This window comes from Belonocnema kinseyi, chromosome 2, assembly GCF_010883055.1.
Source record: "Belonocnema kinseyi isolate 2016_QV_RU_SX_M_011 chromosome 2, B_treatae_v1, whole genome shotgun sequence".
Classification (NCBI taxonomy): Eukaryota; Metazoa; Arthropoda; class Insecta; order Hymenoptera; family Cynipidae; genus Belonocnema; species Belonocnema kinseyi.
The window spans coordinates 79,076,921-79,087,229 of record NC_046658.1 but is presented as its reverse complement, the minus strand read 5'-3'; the positions used below and the strand labels follow the sequence as shown (position 1 = coordinate 79,087,229).

The window sequence follows — 10,309 nt, the reverse complement described above, 5'->3', positions numbered from 1 at the left end:
TTACAACTTTTTGTCTTAAGAAAAAAAGATGCGCAATCAAATTTTACAGCCATATATATCTTTTGAAAATTAAAATTCGAAAATTTTTTCTAAAGCCTCCAGAGGACTTCGTTTTCGCACGAAAAAATGTCATGTGCCCTTATTGCATCCGGACCCACAATTATAAAAATCTTAAAATTCTCTGAAATCCCGTATAATTACATAAAATTCGATAAGGCCACTTGAAAAGCCTTGCAATTTTTAACATTTTTTTAACACTATATTCTTTAAATCCGTTGAAAATTTTTAAAATCTCTTAATCTTGTAAAATCCCTATAAATCTATGTAAATCTCGTAAATAGTTTGAAATCTTTTATACATCTTAAAAAATTAATTTAAAAATGTTTAATTCTTTTTTAATTCTTTCAGACCGTATACATTCGGTTTAAAACCCTGCAAGCTGCAATCCTTAGAAGTCCCTGAAAATTGCATATAATTTCACGGTAGAATTATTTGAAATTCTTTAAAATCGCATGAAATCTTTTAAATTCTCTTAAATATATTGGAATATTTGAAAATACTTTAAAAGAGCTAAATATCGTTAACAAATGTGTCAATAGTGTCGCAAATCCGAGGCCGACAACTGCAATATCTAAAAAAGTACCGGTCGTCTATTTAGGGTTTAAAAAAAATTCCCACGGTGATTTAATATTTCAAATTCGCGACTTCTAAATTAAACAATTTAAAATTTTCTGTAGCTCAAATTAAACTAGAAAATTATAAATGGTATAAATTCGAATTTGAACAAGTATAATGAAAATCTTAAAAATTAACACAGGAAACTTTAAAAATGAGATAATAAGTTAATTATATAATTCCTCGAGTTTTTTTTTAATCCAAAAACTTCTAGCTTTTCCCCATCGTTCATGGTGTAGTTTTTTCATTAATTGGAAACTGAACTAGAAAATTATAAAATTTCAGTACATGATGGGTGTAATTACAAAATATTAAAGAGACCTTTAAAAAGGGTGTAATTTAAGTAAAGGGTAAATGATAATTTAGAAGGGAATGTCGACGTAAGTATGCTTGGGATAGGTAGTAAATTGTAAATTGCTGGTCTTAAATAAATTATGGTATTATAAATTATCTCGAGTTAGCAAGGGCGATGCTTAATGAAGAAACTTTTTGCATATTAATGTCTTTTATGATTACAGACAACGTCCACCTTTGCCATATTCACTTATGCACAACTCTCAAGTTATTTTCGACCTTGTGGCATTGCGTTAACGTTAACGATTGCGGTACGTCTCGGCGCAGAATTTGTTCCTACATGCAGCAAAGAGATACATTGGACTATGCAAATTATGCCGTAATGATTACTATTTACTTTAATAACAGCTTGCAAAGAACGCACTCGAATTCCCAGAGTGAAATCTTTCTTCATATGATAATATTATTTCATTTTCATGACAAAGGCCTGCCAATAACGAGATTCTGAGTATCAAAGGTAAAAAGGGGAAAATAGTGAGACTCTTTCATTTATAAAATTGATCAATTATTCTATAACTTTTCAAGAAATACAGGAACTACTTAAAAATATTATTATTCCCTAATGAGAGTCCAAATGCTTATTTATTAAATATTCATGTAAACTTTTGTCAACTATTTAAATATAACATTTTTAACACCTCTTTTTAATGAAAAATTCGCTTTATCGGACGTTTATTTTTTTTACTAAAAACGTATATTTCTAGGCAATTTATTAATTTTTTCGCATCTCTGGATAATTTAATAAAATCATTATAATTATTATAGTAATTTTCCTAGAAAAAAGACAGAATTTTACAAAAATTTACAAAAGAATTTAATGCAAAAATATTTGAAAAGATAAAAAAAAATTGAAGTAAAGGGAACGAGTATCAATTATAATTAAAACTAATAATTTGGTTCACTTTTTAACTGTTTGAATTTTCATGAAATTCGATATTACCATGCAATTACTCACTCACAAGATGTTACGAAATTATAGTCATGAAATTCTCACCTGTAACAAAAAAAAAAACAGTATGTTAGTGATACGTATAATTGAAGACTGTACTATTTTCAATGATTTGACCTGTCAGGGAAGTAGGGAAATTCGGAAAATGACTAGCAATTTGATTCAAAAATCGGCATTTTTCTTTCGAATATACTAATATGCAAACTAAAAGATTTTTCATATATTTTATTATCCTAATTTTAAGTTGGAACAAGGATTATATGAAACAATTATTATTGACTAAAACAGTCCCCGTTCCAAGTCAGAATTCATCCAATTTTGAATACTCCTTTCACGTCAGAATTTGTTTAATTTAAAATCTATTTTTAGCAAATAAAAATTTGCCAGAATTTGACACTATCCTCTTCCACATTTTATAAAAAGGGGCGTTAATAGATAATACATGAATTAAGTATAATACACATAGATTCCGAATAATAATTCTTTTACCAAATTATCTTCACCAGATAAGAATTGTAATTCTCGTGACAAAAAATTATCTGATGTTCCATCTTATGTCCCAAATCAGAAATCTTTCAAAATGTACAGAAATCTCTTGGGATCTTTTAAAAACGTTTGAAATCATTTAATTCTTTTCAATTCTTAAAATTTGACCGGGATCACTTACTCGGTTCTAGCGTTTGTCGGGGATCAATGAATTCATATGAGAAAAGTGAGAAGGGGATACGTTTCTCTAGCAATCACCCCAGGCGAAGAGCTTCACAAAGACAGCACATGTTATAGATCACACAAAAATACGCAAACTGACTTACAATCCCATAGTAAGGTTCACATTCTATACTCCAATCACATGCATCAAGAACTAAGTAAAGATCTGCAAAGGACCCATTCGTATCCAAGATCGTTCGTTTCAGGCGTCTCTTACTCCGCTCACACTCTGAAGATTAAAAATTCTCCTCGGGATCAGAGAAAGAATAATAGTTGTAAATTTGCCAAGTGAGGAAAGTAAAGTTGGAATTCGCAGTGAATAACAGGAAGGCGATGAAATGACGTAGATATGTATAAAGTGGAACTGAAGCGATGAAAAGGTCAGTGTGAGAGGTTCAATTAAAGCAGAATGATACCACAATCGCTTTGCTTCTGGATTTCGAGTAATAAAATGATTATGAGAAGGACAACGCTGCAGTGAGTAACTGAGTCGTGTGCTTTTGTGGCAATGAGCGACCCCACATACTCGCGAATACTGTAGAAATGATTCCAGGGAACGCCACGCCTCTTTGCTAATTAATTAGGAATGAATTATGGATTCGCGCGGTCGGTTAATTGGATACGATTCGTTTGCTCGTGCTGCGTGCACTATTCGAGGATTCTATTAGGTTTCCAGTCTTCTCTTCTTGGTGCAACTTAGCTTAGCTAAGGCTTAAGTCCTCACGCGGAAAGCACAAAACGCAAAATACACCACACAGGAACCTGACAAGAATGATGAATTGCCAGAGGGGAGCTTTCTTGGAATAATTTCTTGTTTCCATTAAGTTAAGCGATCTTATAAATAAGATTGATTAAATATATAATTACAAGAGACTATAGATAATAAGAATTTGGTCGAAAAGGTGGAATTTATATTAAAATTTAATGGAGAAACACATTGTGAAACTTCTATATTATTCTATATTTTTCTTCTAAACAAAATTTTCCGTATTAGTGTTTTTGACACCACCCGTATGAGAAAATTAACCACATGCGCCGCTTAGCCCCGTGTACTGTACTCTATTACTAGTTTATTTGGGATTTTATAGGAATATAGGAATTCTGTTGGCACTTGATTTTATGTGTTAGAAGAAAAATGGAAAGCTCTAAAAAATTACATCGTGATTTTTTTGGCATTAAAATGTTTAAAAAACCATTTAAGAAATGAATAAATTTGTATCTAATAAATTTGTATCCAACAAGTTAAAACCGTATTTTAGATGAAGAGCTCTGGTATGATTAAAGAAGTTGAATCCGATCCTGACATTGGCGTCGAGAGCGGAAAAATCTCGAGTCGTTTCTCAAGTTCGTGATCGCAGATACTGGACCAGAGGCGATCCGAAGCTGAACTGGCTTCGTATAATAGATTGCCTTCTCGAAACCCACGCTGGTCCCGTCGGTAGACTTTAAAATATTTACTCGACGTACCTATCTTGAGATACTTTGTACTTTATGTTCGAACTATCTTTAGTCCGCAGCTTTCTTAAACACGAGCCTCAACTTCCGTAAAACTAACCATGACTCCAGATCTTTATCAATGAACAGTACACGCTGATCGCATGCACGCGAAGAATATTTGTTTTCTACTCGTTGCTTCGAATCACCAATGAGCTAACCGTATTCAAAACTTACATTTACCTTTAAGAAACAGAATCTAACCGCGAATAGAAGAATTTGGTTCCATCATTTTTATATTACATCAAACTCAGAAATAAATTTGTATGAATGAACAAAATATTTGGTTGGCTCAAGACAATTTTTTGGTTGGTACAAGTTGGATGATGATCCCACATCATCTGCTTGATCCAAGTAAATATTTTGATAGATTGAAGAGAATATTTTAGTAAATTCAAATAAGTGTTTATGAATATAGAACACTGATAGAACAGATTCAATTGATAGAGCAAATTTAATTAATCAAGCATTGAGGCATCTTTTACTTATTCTTTTTGCGGGGGAACTTCGAAGAAAGATCAGGTGGGTCTGAAGGATTAGATTAAATCGTGACTGGCTCCTTCTTGGCGAGGATGCTCTGCCCACGAGAATCATCATGGGTGTGTCTTTATTCAAGATAGTTTCTTTCTCAAGCCGAAGCCGATGTAACGGGGGCAAGGATGAGAAGATAAAGCAGAGACTCGTTACCATAGTCGCTCTTTACTTTTAATGGGCAACCCCAAGATGCTAACATTCTAAGACCCTAACAGGTTCAACACCAACCCCCATGGCTAAAGGACTTGGATAAGGTGGAGCCTTTAGAATCTGGAGTCCAAGTTGGTGGCAAAGGGGCACTAGTCTGAGAACCGTAAATCAATCTCTACAATGTGCTTTCTAAGATGACGTGTCTGAGGTTCTCCAGCTCGAGCGAGCTAGTCGATTGGCTATATGATGAAGGCAAAGGTTCATATATCTTCAGGTCCATTGCTCATTAGACCTATCTCGCCTCATCTGTCCACCTAGTTACATGACCTTCCTCTCGACCTTATCTGAAAAAGTCTCTAACGATAAGGGCGGCGGCATTCTGCGAGGGTCTAAACGTCTAAAGCGAAATCGCGCGGAAAATGTTTATCTTACGTTTCTTCCGCCCAAAGCATCTGCTTGATGAGTCAAAGCTTGCTTGCTTTACGGCGAGTCTCCGATCTTTTGAAGTTTGCGCCCAAAATAATTTCCTAATCGTTTATTATTTGCCGAAAGATTTCTATAATATCCGAGTTGTTTATCTGTTCGAAAATAAATTGATGAGAACATATTGAAAATCGTAAATAGTCCTTAGTATGCAGTGAAATAAAAGGAACAACTCATAACGAGCTTATCATTCATAGCATGGAACCCAATTATTCCAGATGATATTTCCCATTAGAAGTATTATTATTTTAATGAATACCGAGCTTCCTTAACAAAGCTCATTGTTTTCCGGCAGTTTATTTTCGAACCACAGTATTCCACTAATAAGTGACGTTGGAGCCTATCGATTGGCCATGTGCAAATATTTCGAATGCCGAAGCCAGTATACAGAGAGAATCTATCCTTCCCTCCGGATCCACCAGCAACCTTTGGTCGAGCCAACAAATAAATCGCCCTGTGGATACACCGTGAGTTGAATTTATAGTTCTTGCTCGAGGGAATCTGGGGAGTCTGCCTGGAAGATTTAGCTTCAAATTAGACTCTTGGTATAGACGAAACGATATCGCTAACTCTATTACTTTGTCAAGTCGATCGTACTCCGTAATCAGCTTCAACCTCCACGATTGCAACCTGTGTTCAAACGTTCATAAAACTGGTTTGACATCTGTATCCTCATATATAATTTTATGTGAAATTCAACGACGTCCAGCTTCCCTTCGTCGTTCCAATTTTTTTAACGAGCTCGACATCCGCCCTTAGTTACTTTGCTCTTTTCAGATAAGTGTGCGTGCGTAACAAGCGTGAAACGTCGGAAAATGGTACACTGTAAACACTTGTCAAGTTATACGTGCTAAATTATTAGTAAACTTACGTAAGTCAGAAAACGTTTCAATCCATTTATGCAATTATTTCTGACATACTGACAATTTAATAGATTTTCAAGTAATAGAGTTAAAACTCTATTTTCTAAATGAAAGGAGATTATTCTCTTGTTATATCATCATAGTACATGTCTGTAATTACTATTTTTCTTATTCTTATAATGGCGGATCTTAATGTTGAATTATTGTAGAACATTATAGATTTACAATAATTTCAACGTATAGTAGGCACTGAAAACACAATTTTATTTGTTTAGAACCACAGAGAACACATATTTCATGAATTTGAAAATATTCTTTACAGGGCATGGGAATCCTGAGGTAGGGCAGCGGCGGATAATGTGGCGTGGCGATTAATGTGGCGCACCCTCATTTAAAGAAATTGATTGATTTATAGCGAAAGGTATTTACTGTATTGTATTTTTTTATGTGTACTGTTTTGTATAGTGAACAAATTTGCTCAATAAAGCTAATCACTCACTTTTTATTATGAAAAGTTATTTTTGGGTGTTATTTGTGTATTTTTAAAGTGACCAAAAAGTAGCGAAAAAGTACAGTAGCATTTTTCCGGATTAAAAAAACATAATATATAACGTTCAAATTGCACACATTTTATAAGTAATTATTTAAACCCATCATTTACCCAAAATTAATTTTATTCAACTCAGTAAACAAATTTTACTTCCTTTTCCGAAATTGCACTAAGAGCGCACCACATTAGCCAACCAGGAAGGATAACTTGGCGCAGTCACACTTTTTGTGAAACGTGCTAATTAACTACTTTAATAGACGTAAATTCAATAATAATCATACGCATAGGGTAGATAAGGTATTGATTTACGTGCTCTATATTATTTTATTACAGTTTTCAATATATTTAACATTTAACGGAGCTTTTTATAACATGTGCGCCACATTACCCGCCGCTCCTCTATTACTTTGATCTTGAAGTTTGATCAAAGTGAATTGCAGCAGACTATTTTGATTAAACCGATCCAGATTTAATACCTAAATAATTGGACAGCAACTAGTAAACATTGAATTTGTTTTTGATGAGATTATTAATATAAATAAATACGATCGTCCGTTTCTAGGATAGTGAAATTCGGCTCGTATATGTGTAATACATCAGGATTCAATGGAGTTTGTTGATAAATTCTGTAAGTTATAGGAAACTTACGAGCAAAACGGCACAAAGTCGATTAGTCGCAATTTTCTTCAGAAATTCGCTTTCCTTCAAAAAAGTCGAAACCGTCACACGAACCAAGCCCTGATATATATAAAAAGTGATTAAGGTCACCAGTGTTTCCCTTAAATAATTTGAAAAGAGTGACAGGATTCAGGAAGCTTTAATACCTGACAGAAAAATGACGAACGAGATCCTAATTTTCCCAGGGGAAACATATTACCGCCTCCCTAGAATAACCCTAGGTTGTTTCAGGAGATATGAAATCGATTAAGGGGGAAGCTGGCTTATGTAGATTGGTGCCAACCAATGTATCACGGGCTGTCGACTGTTGGTTGTTTCGCGATAAACTTTCCTGCTTGGTCAACCTCTTGGTGAGGGGAATAATGGGGAAGAAACAGCAAAAGAGGTCGTGCTCGACCGATACGCAGCTTAATACGTATCAGAATCTGCATGCATATGTATCATTTTGGATACGCTCCTGCGGATGCTTGTTCGTCTCGAGACTCTTGTGTACATACTACATAGGCGTTGTTGCCCACGTTGGTGCTCTGAGAGTCAGCAAGTGAGGAAAAATGTTCTTGGGTGCGGTTCACCCACTGATATTTTCCTCTGCTTTCGTGATAGCGACTTAAATGGTACTATAGAAAGGAGGGAGACTGCTGAGCAAAGCCCTTGGCTTCGCCTCGAGGCTCTGCAGCGCCTCCAGGCAGAACAAAAGATCCCACATCTTCCTTGACGCGTAAATCAAAGAAGTGACGTGGAATGTGCTTGCTGCTGCATTGGTACCAATTGAAAAGAGGGCGATGGGGCGGCCGTATGCATTTTCATATTTATGACATTTCGTCACTCGTTAGGTTGGGATGCAAATCAATTTTTTTTACATAAAAGTTGAGAGGGTGTCATTCATAAAGAGGTGGGGTCAATTTATAGTTCTATAAGACTAATATTAGGGTAATATTACATAGGATAATAGGTACAATGGTTGGCCACCTCATTTAAATATGCTTACATGAAAGAATACTCACAAGTAAAACTACTAATAAATAGGGCAAGCTGAAGCGAAAACAATTTATGTAGCGAGTATAAGTAAAGCCGGTGATGCTGACTGAGCAAGGAATTTAAATGAAAAGCTGTGGAGTTAAGTAGTGCCCGCTTGATGGAATTTTTTTTTATATCCACGATAGATTTAATTAAAAAATTTTGGATTTCCACTGAATTTTGTGAAATGGTCGTATTCTGAAATAAAAATTATGTTTTCATAAAATACGGACTTGATTCAAATTGTGGCCAAACATTATGTTTCTGATACACGCGATTGATACCCGATAGTTGTACTCAACTATCGTGTATCTGTATCGTGTATCAGAAACATAATGATTGGTTACAATATCTGAAAAGCAAATAGCAAGTATTTTTGAAAAATGCATTATAAATTGTTTAAACAAGTATGAGTAAGTAGTAAAGCTACAAGACATGTCAGAAATCAATTGTGCTAAGGAACATTTAAAACTCATGAAAAATAAATTATGCATTTTTTTTAATTGGAGCAAAATTTTTAACCTTGTTTGAGGAAGATATAACAAAATGTTTTTTTTCAGCTCAAAAAGGTATAAAAGTGATCTCAACAAATATTTAAAAAATAGTTCTGCATTAATAGAGAAAACGAACAACCCTTTAAAGCAAAGAAACCAACACCTACTAGGGTGGAAAATATTTATTTTGTTTGCTTTCGATTGTATATTAAACTAATTTCACAAGTTTTTCATTAAGTTTTGACCAGATTTAAATCAAAGTGCCTTATGTTTAATCTTAAATCGCTAAAACAAATTCCACAAATTTTTTGCTATGCGGAGCATCAGCCATAGCTACCTTAAAAAGTAGAGATTTCCTTAAGGGACACGCAAAATAATCACAAACACACGCATCTCGCCTCCAGCGAGACCTTCGAATGTATTATTAACCTCTTACACCTGCAGTCTTCTTCTGAGGATAGAAGTCGACTTCTTCGAAAGTTACTGCTCAAAAAGGAGAGAAGGGTGAACTGCGGTTCGCACTCGTTTACTTTGTTTTCGACTCGTGTACGTTTTTTTACCCCCATTTCGCTGTACGAATTAATTATACACACACAATCCTTATAAGAGATTCGCTTCGAATATATTATGTGGATTTATAAGTTTCAATTTTGTCAGATTGAACAAAAAAGGTGAATCGAATTATCTTGTCATGAACTTTTTTAACTTTAACGACTGTAATCGAAAATATGAATTAATTTCAGGATGACCACCAAAATCCCAAAAAAATGTTTCCAGCCATTTGTCAGTTTAAAACATTTTTCGGTAATTGAAATTTCAAATTCTCAGCACTGAAAGCTATTGCTAGGAGAATGAACTTTTTTTTGTTGAAATTTCATATTTTCGAAACTGAACATTCAAATGTTTTGTAGAAAATTCAGGTTTTTTTTAAATTCGCCTTTTTGACAAAAACTTAATTTCCTTGGTGGAAAACTCATCCTTTTGGTGAAAAATTTAACAGTTTTTTCCTAAAAACTCACAGCTTTTGGTTGGAAATTCAACTAGTTGGTTGTAAGTCGAACTACGTTGGTAAAAATGCACCTGGTGTTAAAATTGGCTCTTTGTTCAAAATTCACATTTTCAAAGTGAAAATTTAAAAATTTGGTTCAAAATTCACATTTTTTTATTAAAACTTAAAAATTTGCTTCAAACTTCGCATTTTTTAAATTAAAACTTAATCATATTGGCAGAAAATTTAATTACTTGATTGTAAGTTGAACTACTTTGTTAAAAAATCATCCGGTGTTCAAATTGGCTTTTTTTTAATTCATATTTTTGAAGTTGAAAATTAAACTATTCAGTTGAAAATTAAGGTATTTTG

The 10,309-nt window shown here is 34.0% G+C and overlaps 1 protein-coding gene and 1 long non-coding RNA gene across 3 annotated transcripts in view; one reads left to right on the top strand and one right to left on the bottom strand.

The window, feature by feature from the left end:
* The window catches only part of LOC117166935, a 4,010-nt gene extending 2,645 nt beyond the window's left edge, over window positions 1-1,365 (top strand). The window contains exon 3 of the long non-coding RNA XR_004466331.1: window positions 1,194-1,365. This is a non-coding gene — a long non-coding RNA (uncharacterized LOC117166935). The remainder of the gene's footprint in view (window positions 1-1,193) is intronic.
* The window catches only part of LOC117166934 (frizzled-2-like), a 199,415-nt gene that overhangs the window by 21,357 nt on the left and 167,749 nt on the right, over window positions 1-10,309 (bottom strand). The window lies entirely within an intron of this gene.